This window comes from Eurosta solidaginis, chromosome 5 (genome assembly GCF_040869045.1).
Source record: "Eurosta solidaginis isolate ZX-2024a chromosome 5, ASM4086904v1, whole genome shotgun sequence".
Classification (NCBI taxonomy): domain Eukaryota; kingdom Metazoa; phylum Arthropoda; class Insecta; order Diptera; family Tephritidae; genus Eurosta; species Eurosta solidaginis.
The window spans coordinates 81,048,507-81,063,779 of NC_090323.1; the positions used below are offsets into that span (position 1 = coordinate 81,048,507).

General features: G+C 40.5%; 1 protein-coding gene across 2 annotated transcripts in view; it reads left to right on the forward strand.

Moving 5' to 3' along the window:
- Positions 1-15,273, forward strand: part of P5CS (Delta[1]-pyrroline-5-carboxylate synthase) — a 958,896-nt gene that overhangs the window by 346,441 nt on the left and 597,182 nt on the right. The gene's annotated exons all lie outside the window — the stretch shown is intronic.

Here is a 15,273-nt window from a genome sequence, read left to right on the forward strand (position 1 = left end):
GCGAGCAATAGCACTATTATTTTGAACAGGGATGCACCTTAACGTTAAGCTAATCGTTTATCAAAAAATTTCCACCGTTTCCGTTGAAACACTTCGAAATATTATCGATAAAGAAATTATTAAGATAAATTGTATCTCGTTTTTAACCGAAACGAAAAGCTTTCGTTAACGTTAAAAACGTTAACAAAAACGTGATACTTTATGTTTGAATTGTGCTGGCAATGCTATAGCCATGGTGAAGCCGTAAGGTGGCAACAACGAGCGCACATACACACACAAACTCTATGTAATTTGTTTGTGTAATTCGTTGGTGGTAATGTCAAAAATACTCTGAGAAATGTTTGTACTGTCAAAATTCATGAGAAAAGTTGCAATCAGCTTGGCTAATGCTTTCACCTTTAATGACTCCGCCATCAATCAGCTTTGCCAGCATAGTTTGAAATTAATAATCAACATAAACGATTTGATTTCGTTTTGATATGGCAGAAAACGAAACGAAATCATTTCGTTAATTTGACGATCTTAACGTTAATAAACGAAACGAAATGACTTCGTTTCGTTTATTAACGTTGATTATCGTAACGAAATGATATCGTTTCGTTGGTTAAGCATGCCTGATTTTGAAAGTCAGTTTCCTTTAAGCTATCAGTTTGGTTATTAAGCTATTCGTTGTACAGTTGGAGTGTTATTGTGAAGTACTTTAATAAAGGCCATTTTGCATTACTACAAATTGGAGTTATTTATTCAACAGTTTAGTGATTCGAACTTAGCAGAGAAAAAGCAAATAAGAGGATTTGCAAGTAAATTCGTTACAGTAATTTATTTTCAATCCACAATAAATCCTACGATCCACATTAGGTTGGATTGTATTTTTGGCTCACAATGGATTTTGAACTGTCAAATTGGTTGCCACAATATAAAAAATAAAGCAAATAACTGCGATGGATAAGAATTTTATTGTTTTGGTTTGAGCCCCAGTAATAGCGAAGGCGATGAAAAGATAGTCCAAAGGCGGTTAAGAGAGCGCAGTAACCCTTTGGACTTATCGAACAAAGCGCAAGCATATCATTTATTTATTATATCTTTTTAACAAAAAAATATTGCAATTTCTTGAAGAGATTTTGCTTAACTTAGGAAGCTTTTAGTTACTTTCTGAAGAAGTTAAATTTGAAGCAAGCCTATACCAAAGCGGATGTCTCGCGATGAATTCTGCCGATATTTCCTTTTGGCTTGGATTAAGCTTGTTTGATTTCGACCTTTGTTAATAATAAGTTTGAAATTTGTTATTATATTTTACTTGTTCATCTTTGAACAATTTTCTTACATTTTCATTGAAAATTGTGTGTATACGATCGCCAGTTTGTATTCGAATGAAACTGGAACGGAACGTGTAGGTTCAGCTACTCGTTACGTATGTTGCGATCCAAAATTACGATCGAAGTAGTACGTTCACGTATGTCATAATCCAAAAATCATATTTTTACGTGACGAGTTATACGATCACGGATGTTACGATTTGGCCCCAGTATTTAATAATGGATTAGCAATGTATAATGCCGTCCCAGATGAAATAAGAAATGCAAGAACAGTTGGATTGTTTTGGGAAAAGATAGGTCCCTGGTTAAATGCTAATGCAATGGCTGATGATTAATGTGATATAAAAAAATAATAGTATAAAAAAACTACAAAAACACGCTTTTATAGCTCACCGAACTAAAAATAGAAAATAATTTTCAATTAAAAATAGTTTATATAACAGTAGTAGAAGGTCAAACAATCATTTATAGTTAATTACCTCAAAATAAAATTATAATAAAATTTAAGTTATTAATAGAATAATTTAATTCAGATTAAAAAGCGTGGTGTGCATTTGACTACATTTCATATCTTTCCTCTCAGATAGTTGTCAATAGAATTATTGTAACATTCAATATCAAGCACCCCACGCTTTTTACTGTGAATTAAATTATTCTGTTAATAACTTAAATTTTATTATAATTTTATTTTGAAGTGATTAAATATAAATGATTGTTTGACCTTCTACTACTGTTATATAAACTCTTTTTAATTGAAAATTATTTTCTATTTTTTAGTTCGGTGAGCTATAAAAGCGTGTTTATTTAGTTTTTTTATACTATAGTATATATAGTTTTTTTAAACTATTATTTATTTTTAGTTCAAGTAATTTTAAAAGTTTTAGTCGAGAGTGATGAAACCTCGAAACGCCAGAGGTCCATGGATGAATCCAACCCCACGGCACCGAAAAGGGCCAAGACGCAGGGAGGCTGGACGCGGTCTTTCGCCGAAATTGCCAAGGGTCGGCAGATCATTGGCATTATAGACGAGAGCAGCGAAGATGGCAGGATCCCGAAACAACAGTGGAAGTGGATCGAGGCCGCGCCCGATACGGTGGACGTTAAGGTTAAGAAAGACAACCCTGGTCCACCGCCATCTTACACCGATGCAGGGTGGTTCCAGGGCAATGTCAAGCTAATTGCCTGTGACGACGCCAGGTCGGTAAACTTCTATAGGGCCGCCGGCACGCTGATAGGGGTGGTATATCCGGACGCGCGCCTCAAGGTAGTGAAAGCTATTATTGAATGACCATATAGTGGAGCGATCCAAGAAGGCAGCAGCAGAGCTGTTCACTTGCAAGAGGGCAATTGGCACCTCCTGGGGATTCTCCCCTAAGGTGACCTACTGGATTTACACAGCCATTGTGCGCCCGATTCTTTATGGTGTCTTGGTCTGGTGGCGTGCACTAGCTAAAAGTACCTATCTTAAAATGCTTCAAAAGGTGCAATGGAATTCAGAGCTCTGCATTATCGGGCCTCTCGGCTCCACTCCAGATTCCGTTACATACATACATGGATACATAGATACATAGATAGATACAGTCCAAGCTAATAAAAGCGTGTTAAAACGGGCTCCAGTATGACCTTTCGTAGATGTGCCATGCATCCACTTCCAGGGGCGGATAGAGGTTTCCAGATGAGGGGGGGGGGCGATCATGGCCGAAAGCTCAAAATCCATTTTTGCCATGGAAGTCAGTAATATAAATTAATGATTAACTTCAGAACACCATTTTGACATAATTACAAATAAACGTATCGAATTTATCTTTAAGCCCTCAAATTAGCTCAACTAATTGAAAGAATTCGAACAAAAAACAATCAAGAAATGATTTTATACAGCTCAAAGGTAGAAGCTAGTTCTTTCTGATAAGAGAGTTTCACTTGTGGCTTTAACTAAGTGGAGTTATTTTGAATCTATATCTATTGCAGCAATCAAAAAAGGAAAAAAAGAGATGAATAATTTGACTTCAGACCCCATTCAACTCACTTATTTATTATTTACCTTTTTTCGCTAGACAAGCAGACAAAAGAAGATAAGAATTATTTCATTCAATCTCAATTTTACGGAAATCTAAAAAATGCATTTAAATTTCTGGCAAATTAAGCACGCCCAATATTTATTCAGGTAGGTCTGGGGGGGGGGGGGGGGCGATCGCCCCATCGCCCCCCCTGTATCCGCCATTGTCCACTTCTATTATTAATAAAGAAATGTGTTTTTGGCATTATGTACAAGGTTTCAAATATATGGTCATTTGGGGTGGTCACAAGTTCAATTGACCTTATGTCCGTTAACCTTATGTCACCCCACCATCACATTATTGCATTGTCATCGAGCCTTGATACGTGTGCAAAGTTTCAATCAAACGTATGGCCATTCAAAGTGGTAATAAGGCCAATTGACCTTATGGCCGTTGACCTTATGTCCCCACACCATCAAATTAATGCATTGTCATCGAGTCTTGATACGTGTGCAAAGTTTCAATCAAACTTATGGCCATTCAAAGTGGTAATAAGGCCGTTGTCCTTGATACGTGTGCAAAGTTTCAATCAAACTTATGGCCATTCAAAGTGGTAAAAAGGCCAATTGACCTTATGGCCGTTGACCCTATGTCACCGCACCATCACATTAATGCATTGTCATCGAGCCTTGATACTTGTGCAAGGTTTCAATCAAACTTATGACCATTCAAAGTGGTAATAAGGCCAATTGACCTTATGGCCGTTGACCTTATGTCACCACACCACCACATTAACGCATTGTCATCGGTCCTTGATACGTATGCAAAGTTTCAAATTAATCAGACTTCTAGAAACCGGTGATAATTAAGCTCAAAGATTCCGTTACATACAGGCCAAGCTAATAAAAGCGTGTTAATAATATTTAATAAACCTATTTATTTTAGTTATAATTAACCTTAAATTTTATATACAGCTGGCTGTTAAACTTAATAAGAAATACCCTATATATATAAAAAGAAGTGTACATTTTAATTGTCACTCCATATCTCGAGAACGGATAGAAAGATTGCCATGAAATTTTTAGGAAAGATACAGGAAGGAGATATGATGGTTAGTTGATTTTGAAATCCCAAATCGGTTTAGCCATTCTTGATTTATGATTTTTTTTTAGAAAAAATTCAATCTATATATATAAAAATGAATTGCTGTTCGTTAGTCTCGCTAAAACTCGAGAACGGCTGAACGGATTTATCTTATCTTGGTCTTGAATTATTCGTGGAGGTCTAGGGAAGGTTTAAAAGGTGAGAAAAATTCGAATACTTGGCGGGAAAATACTCAAAACAGCATATTTCCTCGAGATATAGGCCAAAACGTGGACCTGGGTACCCCTAGAGTGTGTTTATAGAATATGGATATCATATGAAAGCTGTTGATGAGTGCTTTAGTAGAGGGTAATTTTCATACCCCTGGGTGACTAGGGTCTCGAGATATAGGCCAAAACGTGGACCCGGGTACCCCTAGCGTGTGTTTATAGAATATGGATATCAAATAAAAGCTGTTGATGAGTGCTTTAGTAGAGGGTAATTTTCATACCCCTGGGTGACTAGGGTCTCGAGATATAGGCCAAAACGTGGACCCGGGTACCAATAGGGTGTGTTTATAGAATATGGATATCAAATAAAAGCTGTTGGTGAGTGCTTTAGTAGAGGGTAATTTTCATACCCATGGGTGACTAGGGTCCCGAGATATAGGCCAAAACGTGGACTCGGGTACCCCTAGAATATGCATATCAAATGAAAGCTCTTGATGAGTGCTTTAGTAGAGGGTAATTTTCATACCCCTGGGTGACTCGGGTCTCGAGATATAGGCCAAAACGTGGACCTGGGTACCCCTAGAATGTGTGTATAGAATATGGCTATCAGATGAAAGCTGTTGACGAGTGCTTTAGTAGGGGGTAATTTTCATACCACTGGGTGACTAGGGTCTCGAACTATAGGCCAAAAAGTGGACCCGGGTATCCCTAGAATCTGTTTATAGAATATTGATATCAGATTAAAGCTGTTGATGAGTGCTTTAGTAGAGGGTAATTCTCATACCCCTGGGTAACTAGGGTCTCGAGATATAGGCCAAAACGTGGACCCCGGTACCCCTAGAATGTGTTTATAGAATGTGGATATCAAATGAAACCTGTTGATGGGTGCTTTATTAGAGGGTAATTTTCATATCCCTGGGTGACTAGGGTCTCGTGATATAGGCCAAAATTGGACCCGGGTACCCCTAGAATCTGTTTATAGAATATTGATATCAGATTAAAGCTGTTGATGAGTGCTTTAGTAGAGGGTAATTTTCATACCCTTGGGTGACTACGGTCTCGAGCTATATGCCAAAAAGTGGACCCGGGTACACCTAGAATGTGTTTATAGAATATTGATATCGAATGAAAGCTGTTGATGAGAGCTTTAGTAGGGGGTAATTTTCATACCCCTGGGTGACTAGGGTCTCGAGATATAGGCGAAAACGAGGACCCGGGTACCCTTAAAATGTGTTTATAAAATGTGGATATCAAATGTAAGCTGTTGATGAGTGCTTTATTAGAGGGTAATATTCATACCCCTGGGTGACTATGGTCTCGGGATATAGGCCAAAATGTGGTCAGACGGAAAAAGCTTATTAAAATGTATGCAGATTGGCCAAATTTAGGGCAGGAGAACGTCTGCCGGGTCTTCTAGTAGGTATATAAAATTCTTCTGTCACGGTGTGTTACGTGGCTGACTGTTTGGGTGGTGAGGAGCGGCGGCAAGCAGGTATGCTTGCGGGCCCAGGCTAGCTCGTCGTCTTGGGCGGGATATTGCACCACCGACCTCACCCGCAGCCACATGAACAAAAGGGGTTCATACCTGCATGTATATATAAAGGAGAGAAAAGCTGAAACAAATAGAAATACACGTGAGGGACAAAATTAGAAGGGGAAAGCATAAGGCCTGTCCTGTCAGGTGGAGTCTACCCTCCCTCTGCAGTGCAACTTGCACTGCACCGTGGGCACTGTGCTGACTCCTGGTTTACCTTACAGTGCCCCCAAACCTGACACTGGTCTGTCCCCTGTCACTCAGTCATTTTCCCTGAACACTCACCTCCACCTAACCTTTCCGCGCACAAGCGCAGCACCAACACCGACTTAAAACTTTAGCCCTGCATTATGAAAACATCTAAAATTTTTCATCCAAACATAATTCTTATAATTTATTTACAAAGTTTAGGCTTACAAATTACCAACTAACACCCTGCTAATGGTTCAGTAATTAAAAAAAAAACTCTTAAACTCCGAGTTTAATATACAATCCTTTGACAAGGATTTCCAACAATTTACTAGAAGTAACAATAAAAAAATTGTTCAAACTTAATGCTAATTTTTATTACTAATGAATATTAAAAATTCATGAGAGTGCAAGAGGAACTAGATACATTTCAAATTCAATTCAATAAGAAAAATACCTACGACTAATAGACAAAGTTTCTGGCCTAAAATAAAAAAAATTTAAAATTTTAGGGCCACCCTAATGCGATATTATTAATAGGAGGTAATCCTAAATTCTAAAGATACAAATTCAAATAAAATAAAATAAGAGGGCGAACAAAAAAAATTCAAATACCCTAGTCCCTGACCTACCGCAACCGCTCAAATAAACATAAGATCAATTATGTACACAGCAAAAGTAGGTCAACAAGGAAAAGAATTTATGTGTATATGAAAACAAATGGTATGTATGTAAGTGCAAATGTACGTTTGTGACGTTTTTCATGCATGCACATATGTTCGTTGCAATCTGTTTTTATTTTTCTGCTTTGCTAATTCCTGTTCTATTTTTTGCAAGAGCAGGAATCTGTACTAACACATGTACATACAACTAAACAGGTGTATATTGATAAATTTTTATATTTCACTCAAATCACTCACCAAGTTACTCTCCTTATCCAACGGCGCCGCTGCAGTTGAGTAGCTTTGCTGAAAACGATGAAAAGAGGTACTCCTATCATGCATACAATTCTACACGCCACGCCCACGTTGGCCACCCGTATTCACTTAGCCAAGATCACTCGCTAGCAATCTTTTAGTAATGAGTGCTTTAGTAGTATCAAACCTACCAGCGTGAACATCAAGTGCGAGATAAAAAAAAATGTGTCTTCTATCCAAAAAAAATGCCTTTGGTGCGGAAGGCACGCTAAAATTACTAATCTCGGGTTTCTGAGGCTAAAAGAAGTTATATTGGGAATGATATTGCCAATAACCCTAAAGAGTAAGTGTAAAACAAAAATATCTAAAAAAAAATATATATATATAAAATGGCAAAAATTTTAAAGTTCCAATTTGGTGCTACCAGAGGTAGCAAAAACCATGTGTAAAAGAAAAATGTGTATATGATAGAAGACGGAGACATGAAAATACACGAAAAATTTAAATGTCAAACTGAAGTGGAAAAATTAAAGAAATGACGAGACGAAACGAAAAAAAATTATGGAGGCAAAAGTGCCACCATTAGCTCCTGAAATATGGAGTTAAAGTAACACTCAGACGTTATATGCGCGAAAAGGAAATGCTTGACCCTGAGATATGATGCCCCTTTTGTCCGCTCCCTGTAAAAATTATGACCCTTATACCAATATTTAAATAAACTTAATAATATATCCAAAATATACGAATTTTAAAATACAGCTAGGTGTGTTGTCTGCAAAGCTCATCCCTCCGCCGGTGTTTGTTGTTGTGTTTTTTTTTTGTTGTGTGTGGTGTAGTGGCTGTTGTTGTTGCGGCCCAGTGCCGCCGGTGAAAATTGCGATACTCACAGTTGCCAATTTCTTGTGGTTGTTGTTGAGGTGTGCGCATGCAACAAATTAAATACAATGTAGTGTTTGTGGGTGTTTGTAGTACTTGTTGTTGGGCGGTGTATCGCCAATAAAAAATAGGCAATGGCTGTGGTTGTTGCTGGTGTAGCCCGACCAACAAAAAAATGTTGTCAAAATGGTGTATCGAAGGTGTTGTTGTTGGGTGTTTTGACGTCGACTGAGAGGCCAAAAGGGTAGTGTTGTTGTAGTTGTTGTTGTGGTGACAATATATTGCTGATACCAAAACGTGTGGCCGCAGGTGGGAGTTGTTATTGCCAGTGGAAAAGGTGACGCATTTGTTGTTGGCGTTGCGCCGCTGATGACCAAATAAGCGAATAACGATTCGTTGCTGGTGGAAGCAAATGGTGTGCCGTTGAAAAGAAATGCGTGTTGCGTTGTTGAGCGTTATGCCACCAATACAAGGCAAAATTCTGTTGTGGTTGTTGCGGCCGTATATAGCCAATAAAAAAAGTGCTGTAGTGGTTTATGTTGTGGAGTGCGCTACCAATTAAAACATAGTGTAGTGCGTGGTTGTTGTTGTTGCCGAGCGGTATGTAGTTAAAATTGACGTGCCCAGTGGTGCTTTCCAAAAGTGCCCTAGTAATATACAAAAAACGTTATTCTTCAAGAATTCCTAGTGTGCAAAACTGGTGATGTTGAATCTATATCTTTGTCTGCATTATTAATATACACACTGACACACATATGTCTGTATGCGGGCGTGTATACATGCATGCAAGTTTGCTCTTGGCTTGCTTGGAAAATTGGCTATATAGCAGCCAGCTTCCCAGTGGGCATGCCAAGTTGGAGGAAAACAAAAAAGAAATCCAAGTGCAATTAAATCCATCAGACTTACCTGGTTTTAGCAGTGGCGATAGCCTTTGTGGTCTAATTTATTTTTGCTGCAACGGTCAGGATCGGGAGCTAGCTGGCAAACCAGATTTGCCTGGTTCTAGCGGTCGCGAGACACTTTTCGCCGCGCACTACACAATTAAAAAGAAGCTACTTGGTTACAAAATTTAGCAAACCGGCTAGTACTTCGTTTTGAGGCGCGCACTAAAAACTTGGATTATTTAAAGATTTTAACAATTTTATTTTTTTTTCTTTGTGTTAACCACTTTCCTTTACACTCACTGGCACCGATAAAATAATACTTTGGCCCGTTGCCTAACGTTGTGCCCTTTTATAACTACCGCCGTGGTAAGGAACGTTACCCAGAAACGGAAAATTTTTACCATTACATGTCAACCTTTCTTTTCGGCTCTCCCGTATTTTCCATCTATACAATCATGCACTCATACATTCATACGCTTACCGCTCCACACAACGAACACCTACACAGATACAATTGGTTCGTGCCTTGACCGCTCACACTGATGCATTCACACCCTCATAGCCTTGCACAAATACACCTCCACGTACATAACACAGAACAAAACAAACACATAGGTGTATGGCATTCATCGATGCTGCTAAGTTATTAGCAGCATGGTGACATTTTATTTATTATCCCAGCATGATGCCAAGCGCAACATCTTACTTCCGCTGCAACATTGTGTTCATTATCGGTACAATGTTGTCAATGTTAATGTTATTATGTTAATGTTATGTTGATGGCAACATTGCGGCTAAGGCACGGACCTGGACACAAAACACATAAACACATAGACGCATATACACTCTGCCACTCAGTTAGGCCAGTATGGAGACAGGCTGTCGTTACAGGCTCGCAACCGCCGATGGTGCCTGCACTATGGAGCGTGGGCGTAAAGAATTCAAACGCAGCCTGCTAAATATCATTTCCCGCGTCCAACGTGTGGCCTCGACCCACGACTCAACGCCGGGCCTATTTCTCTTCCCGCCTTTAAACTTTTGTTCTGTTTACTTACAAACTAAATCACTGGGCTAATGCTACTACTTAAACCTATATCACAGATACTACTCTACATATCTAATAGTAAATAAAATATCACAGATAGAATAAATAAAAAAAAAAAAATAAAAAAAATATAAAGTAAAATAAAATAAAATAAAATAAAATAACACAAAATATCACAGTTAGCAGAACAATTAAAAAAATTTATAGGATAAAATATCACAGATCCAATAGTCGAGTAGGTAAAGTAAATAAATAAATAAAAAAATAAATAAATGCCAAAATAATCAAATAAATCAAAAGGTCAAAAAAAATAAATAAAAATAATTTAATAATATAATCACATACGTCAATAAATTAATAAATACAATACGTCGATAAATAAATAAATAACATAGAACAAGAGTACTAGCACTACGAAAAACATTAAACTATTTTGCAAACATGTCTTTAGCATGGTATACGCCGAAATTTTTCCCACTACTATCGCCAAGCTCGTACATTGAATTACCTATAAAATTAAGTACGATACATTTTACTTGTTTCGGAGCTAGCTTGGCGTTGTAGTTATCGACCTGGGAACTTTGCTTAACGTTTCGGCGGTATACCACTTGTCCAATTTGAAACTTTACATCTCTACTTCTAGTGTCATATATCTTTTTACTCCTATCATGGGCCAACTTCAGCTCTTTCATAATCTTGTTCCTAATCATTTGCATTCTATCGCTTGTTGCCTCTATCTCACAATCAACATCCTTTACCGCCGCCAGCTTTCGGTATAGCTCGTATGATGCAGCATGCTGTATCATAGGCATACCGAAAGTGGCATAATGTGGAGACATGTTGATGGCTGAGTGTACAACGCTGCGGAGGGCAAATGCGGCATCGCTGACGCATTTGTCCCAGTTTTTCTGGTTATCCCTTATAAAGGATCTAATGATCTGCAGAACAGATCTATTTACCCTCTCCGCAGCGTTACCCTGTGGCGAATAAAATACATTTTTTATATGTTTGGTACCATATTTTTCTAAAAAGTTGTTGAAGATCTCAGACACAAACTGTTTTCCGTTGTCCGAATGGACATATTCGGGCACGCCGAATACGTGGAAAACATCTTTCTCTAAATATTTTATGACTTCAGCTGAAGTGGCCCTTCTCATCGGTTTTAAAAACACAAACTTCGAGAAATGATCTAAACATACAAAGACATACACATGACCCTCACTAGTACGCGGATAAGGACCCATAAAATCAATGAACAGACGTTGGAAAGGTCGCTCTGTGAGCTTTTGCTTTCCCATCATGGGTTGTTTAAACACGTTTTGAGTTTTGTTAGTTTTGCAGGTTTCGCAGTCTTTTACATGGGCGCATACGTCGGTGACCATTCCTGGCCAGTAATATTTCTGACGTAGTGACAGTGTCTTGTGGATGCCACCATGACCAGCAGACGGTGAGCTATGAGACGACTCTACCAGCCCCGGTCGCAGTTCCGACGGAACCCAGAGCTTCCAGGTCTGGTCCGCTAGAAGATCGTCCCCCCTGTCGAATTGCGTCCGTTTATAAACGTAACCGTCCGATATCCATAAGTTTGGCAACTTTTCTTTGTTCTCGGTCACCGTCTTTTTTAACTCCGTATACTCCTCCGACTCGAAGCACGGTGACTCGAGACACACGTCTATGGCTCTTTCGTTCGTCAGTATTTCGTCCAAGTGCATTCGTGAGAGTGTGTCGGGAACCACGTTTTGCGCACCTTTTCGATGTTGGATATCGAAATCATAACCCTGGAGTTTCAAACTCCACTTTGCCAACCTCCCAGAAAGATCTTTCTTATTCATGAGCCATTTGAGGCTGGCATGATCAGTTATGATGGTGAACGGGGTACCTTCCACATAAGGTCGGAATCTTTTCACACTCACGATCGCGGCGTAGCATTCAAGTTCAGTAATGCTATAGTTTTTCTGCGCCTTATTAAGTTCTGCCGAAACGTAGGCAATCGGTCTTTCGTTCTGGTCATCTTCCAGTTGAAACAAAACCCCTCCCACTCCGTCCGTTGATGCATCACATTGAATATAGAAACGACGCTTAAAGTCAGGATGTGTGAGCACCGGTGCAGAAACCAAACTCTGCTTTAAAATTTTAAATGATTTTATTGCTTCTTCCGTCATTGCAAACTTTTTGATTTTGTCTTTCTTGAGGCAGTCGTGCAGCGGGGCTGCAATAGTCGCATAGCCCTGTATAAAACGTCGGTACCAGCCCGACATACCCAGGAACCGTCGTAGTTGCTTCGGGGTTTTCGGAACTGGGAAGTCCCTCACAGCTACCACTTTGTTGGCGTCCGTCCTGATACATCCATCCCCGACTACGTACCCTAGATATCGAACTTCTTTGAAACAAAACTTGCTCTTTTCGACATTAATTGTTAACTTAGCCTCGCGAAGACACCGAGCGACCTTTTCCAGTAAACACATATGGGACGCGAAATCTACAGAACAAACTAACAAATCGTCAAGATAAACAAAAACACATTCACGTAAAGCGGCCGGAATGACCTTGTCCATGAGACGACACATTCGTTGTGCTGCATTGCTCAACCCGAAAGGCATGCCGGTAAATTGGTAAAGGGGTCGGCCAGGGACAGTAAAAGCAGTCTTTTCTCTTGACTTCCTCTCCAGAGGAATCTGCCAGAAGGCATCCTTCAAATCTATCGCGGAAATAAATCGTGTATTTTGTAGTCGGCTGAGGATTCCATCAATGTGGGGTAAGGGGTAGGCATCCTTAATTGTTCGTTCGTTGACTTTGCGAGCGTCAAGGCACAAGCGGTTTTTCGTCCCTTTTATTACCAGCGATACCGGCGAATTCCAGCTGCTGTTGGACTCCTCGATGACTCCCATGCCCAACATTCGATCTAACTCTGCGTATATGAGTTTTTGAATAGCTGGTGAAATCGGGTAATGGCGCTGCTTTACTGGCAGATTCTCGTTAACCACCTCGATGACGTATTCCTCCTTATCTGTTTGGCCTAACCCTAATACCGCGAAGGACGGGAATTGGGCTTTTATACGCTCCAACCTATTATTTTGCTCCGGCGTTAAAACGTGCTGCACAGCATCGAAAAACAAGTCACCCTCGGCGGGCACGAGCTCCGCCACACTGGCAACACTTGGACACCCATTCCCTTTCATACCTTTGCTCACCACACTCATACCAAATTCCTGCCAAAAATCTATGCCGAGATAAACCTGTTGCTGCAAGCCTGGTACTATCAAAAATTCCAAATCTTTTGTGGCATTATCCCAAACCACAGGTAACTTTATTACCCCCACCACAGCGGTTTCCTCCCCGTTCGCGGTCCGGATATTTTGACCCCTGATCGGCACAATCAAGGCCTCTTTACCGCACAGGAGTGCCGCTGAGCCTTTTCCTAAACAGCTGGCACTCGCCCCTGAGTCCAAGAGAGCTAAAACTTCCCTACCTCCTATCGCGGTTTTTGCAAAAAATTTATTGTCACCTTTTACAGTGACAATTGTAGCGACAATTTTGCTGCGCAACTTCTTAAAATATTTCCTTTTCTCCCTCATCTTATGAATCTTCTCAAAATTTCTCTTTTTCCTATCAGTACTTATAATAAATAAATGTAAGGCGCGATAACCTCCGAAGAGATCTAAGGCCGAGCTTCTCTTCCAATTTGCGTCGTGCTCCTCTTGATTTTCCCTACAAATTGACCGGACGGGACCTACATGTTTTATGCCGACTCCGAACGGCATCTGCAAGGCAGATGAGTTTTCCTGAGAGCTTTTCATGGCAGAAATACACCCCGAGCGCTTGCCAAACACTGCCGAGGGGCGACCCCGCTTAGAAAAATTTTCTTCTAATTGAAAAACCTTATTTCTAAAATTTTGATGTTACTTTGCCCGGGAGTTGAACCCGAGGCATACGGTGTGATAGGCGGAGCACGCTACCATCACACCACGGTGGCACGGTACTTATGGTGTCACAAAATATCCTTCTTCTGGCTTCTCCATACTCTATCTTTCTTTGGTGTAAACTCTTTACCTCGCGTTTTTCCACCGTCCCTTGTGGTTTCCTAACCTCCCCTCTCTGTTCTATTTCTTCTTTCTTCAAAATTTTTATTTCAGGTCTGCGGGGTTGCCTGACTCCTGGCTGGAGTCCCCGGTTAACTCCGCCAGCCTCGGGTTTCCCTGTTTGGGCTTAAACACGCAAAAGGACGAATCACTTCCACACGCAAAACAGAACATATTGTGGAACGAGGACGAACATTTATTTGGGTTTTGTGCTTCTGCCGGGTTTTTCACAAAGTGATTCACCGGCATACCGCACGAAAAACACAACATCCAGTGGAAGGGTGATGCACAAAAGGAATTGACGGTACAGTTGGACACGGAAGGACTAACAGAAGGACGAACACTATTGGGATTGGCTGTGGTTTGGTGTTGGGGTAAGGATTGGGATTGGTGTTGGGGTGGGCGCTGAGGCTTCCTATCAAAAGCTTCTAACTTTCTCTCTCCCAGTATATCGGGCTGTTCGAACCCTATCTCACTAACTGGTCTGGACCGGTTCTTATTTTCCCTAATGAGTTTTTCCGCTCTCTTACACTCAGCTTTGAGCTCCGCCAACGAGTCCATTTTAATGGCGAAGGTCAGGCTGGCTAGGTACGGTTTAAGATTTCCCCTGATTATGCCAACCAATTCCCTCTCAGGGATCCTCTTCCGCAAACGGAACGTCAGGTTGTGGACTTCGCTATAGAACTTAGAGATAGGACTTCGCGAAAGCTTCTGCGGGCTGCTGTTTCCGTTCCATTATTTCACGGATTATTTCATAGTCGGACTCGGCGTACTTGAAGTGACTTAGCAGTTCTGCTTTCAGACCAAAATACCCAAAATCGGGATCATCGGAATGGTCTTCGAGCACCTGCCAATACCACTTCAAGGCACCGCCGGAAACCAGACAATGAAAGTCCGTGAATAACTGGTATAGGAGATGTTGTGTTATTCCCGCATTCTCTCCCCCCGGAATACGAAGCTTTCGACGCTCATCCCCTTGTTTGTTCCATCGAATTTTATGTGCCACTTGTCCAAATCTAATTTTTTCCACCTTGGAGGGTTACCACCGTCCCGCTCGGCAGTCCGATTGGTATTCGGCGTACCGTCATGAGCAGTAGTTTCCCCCTCTGGTTTTGAGGTTGTG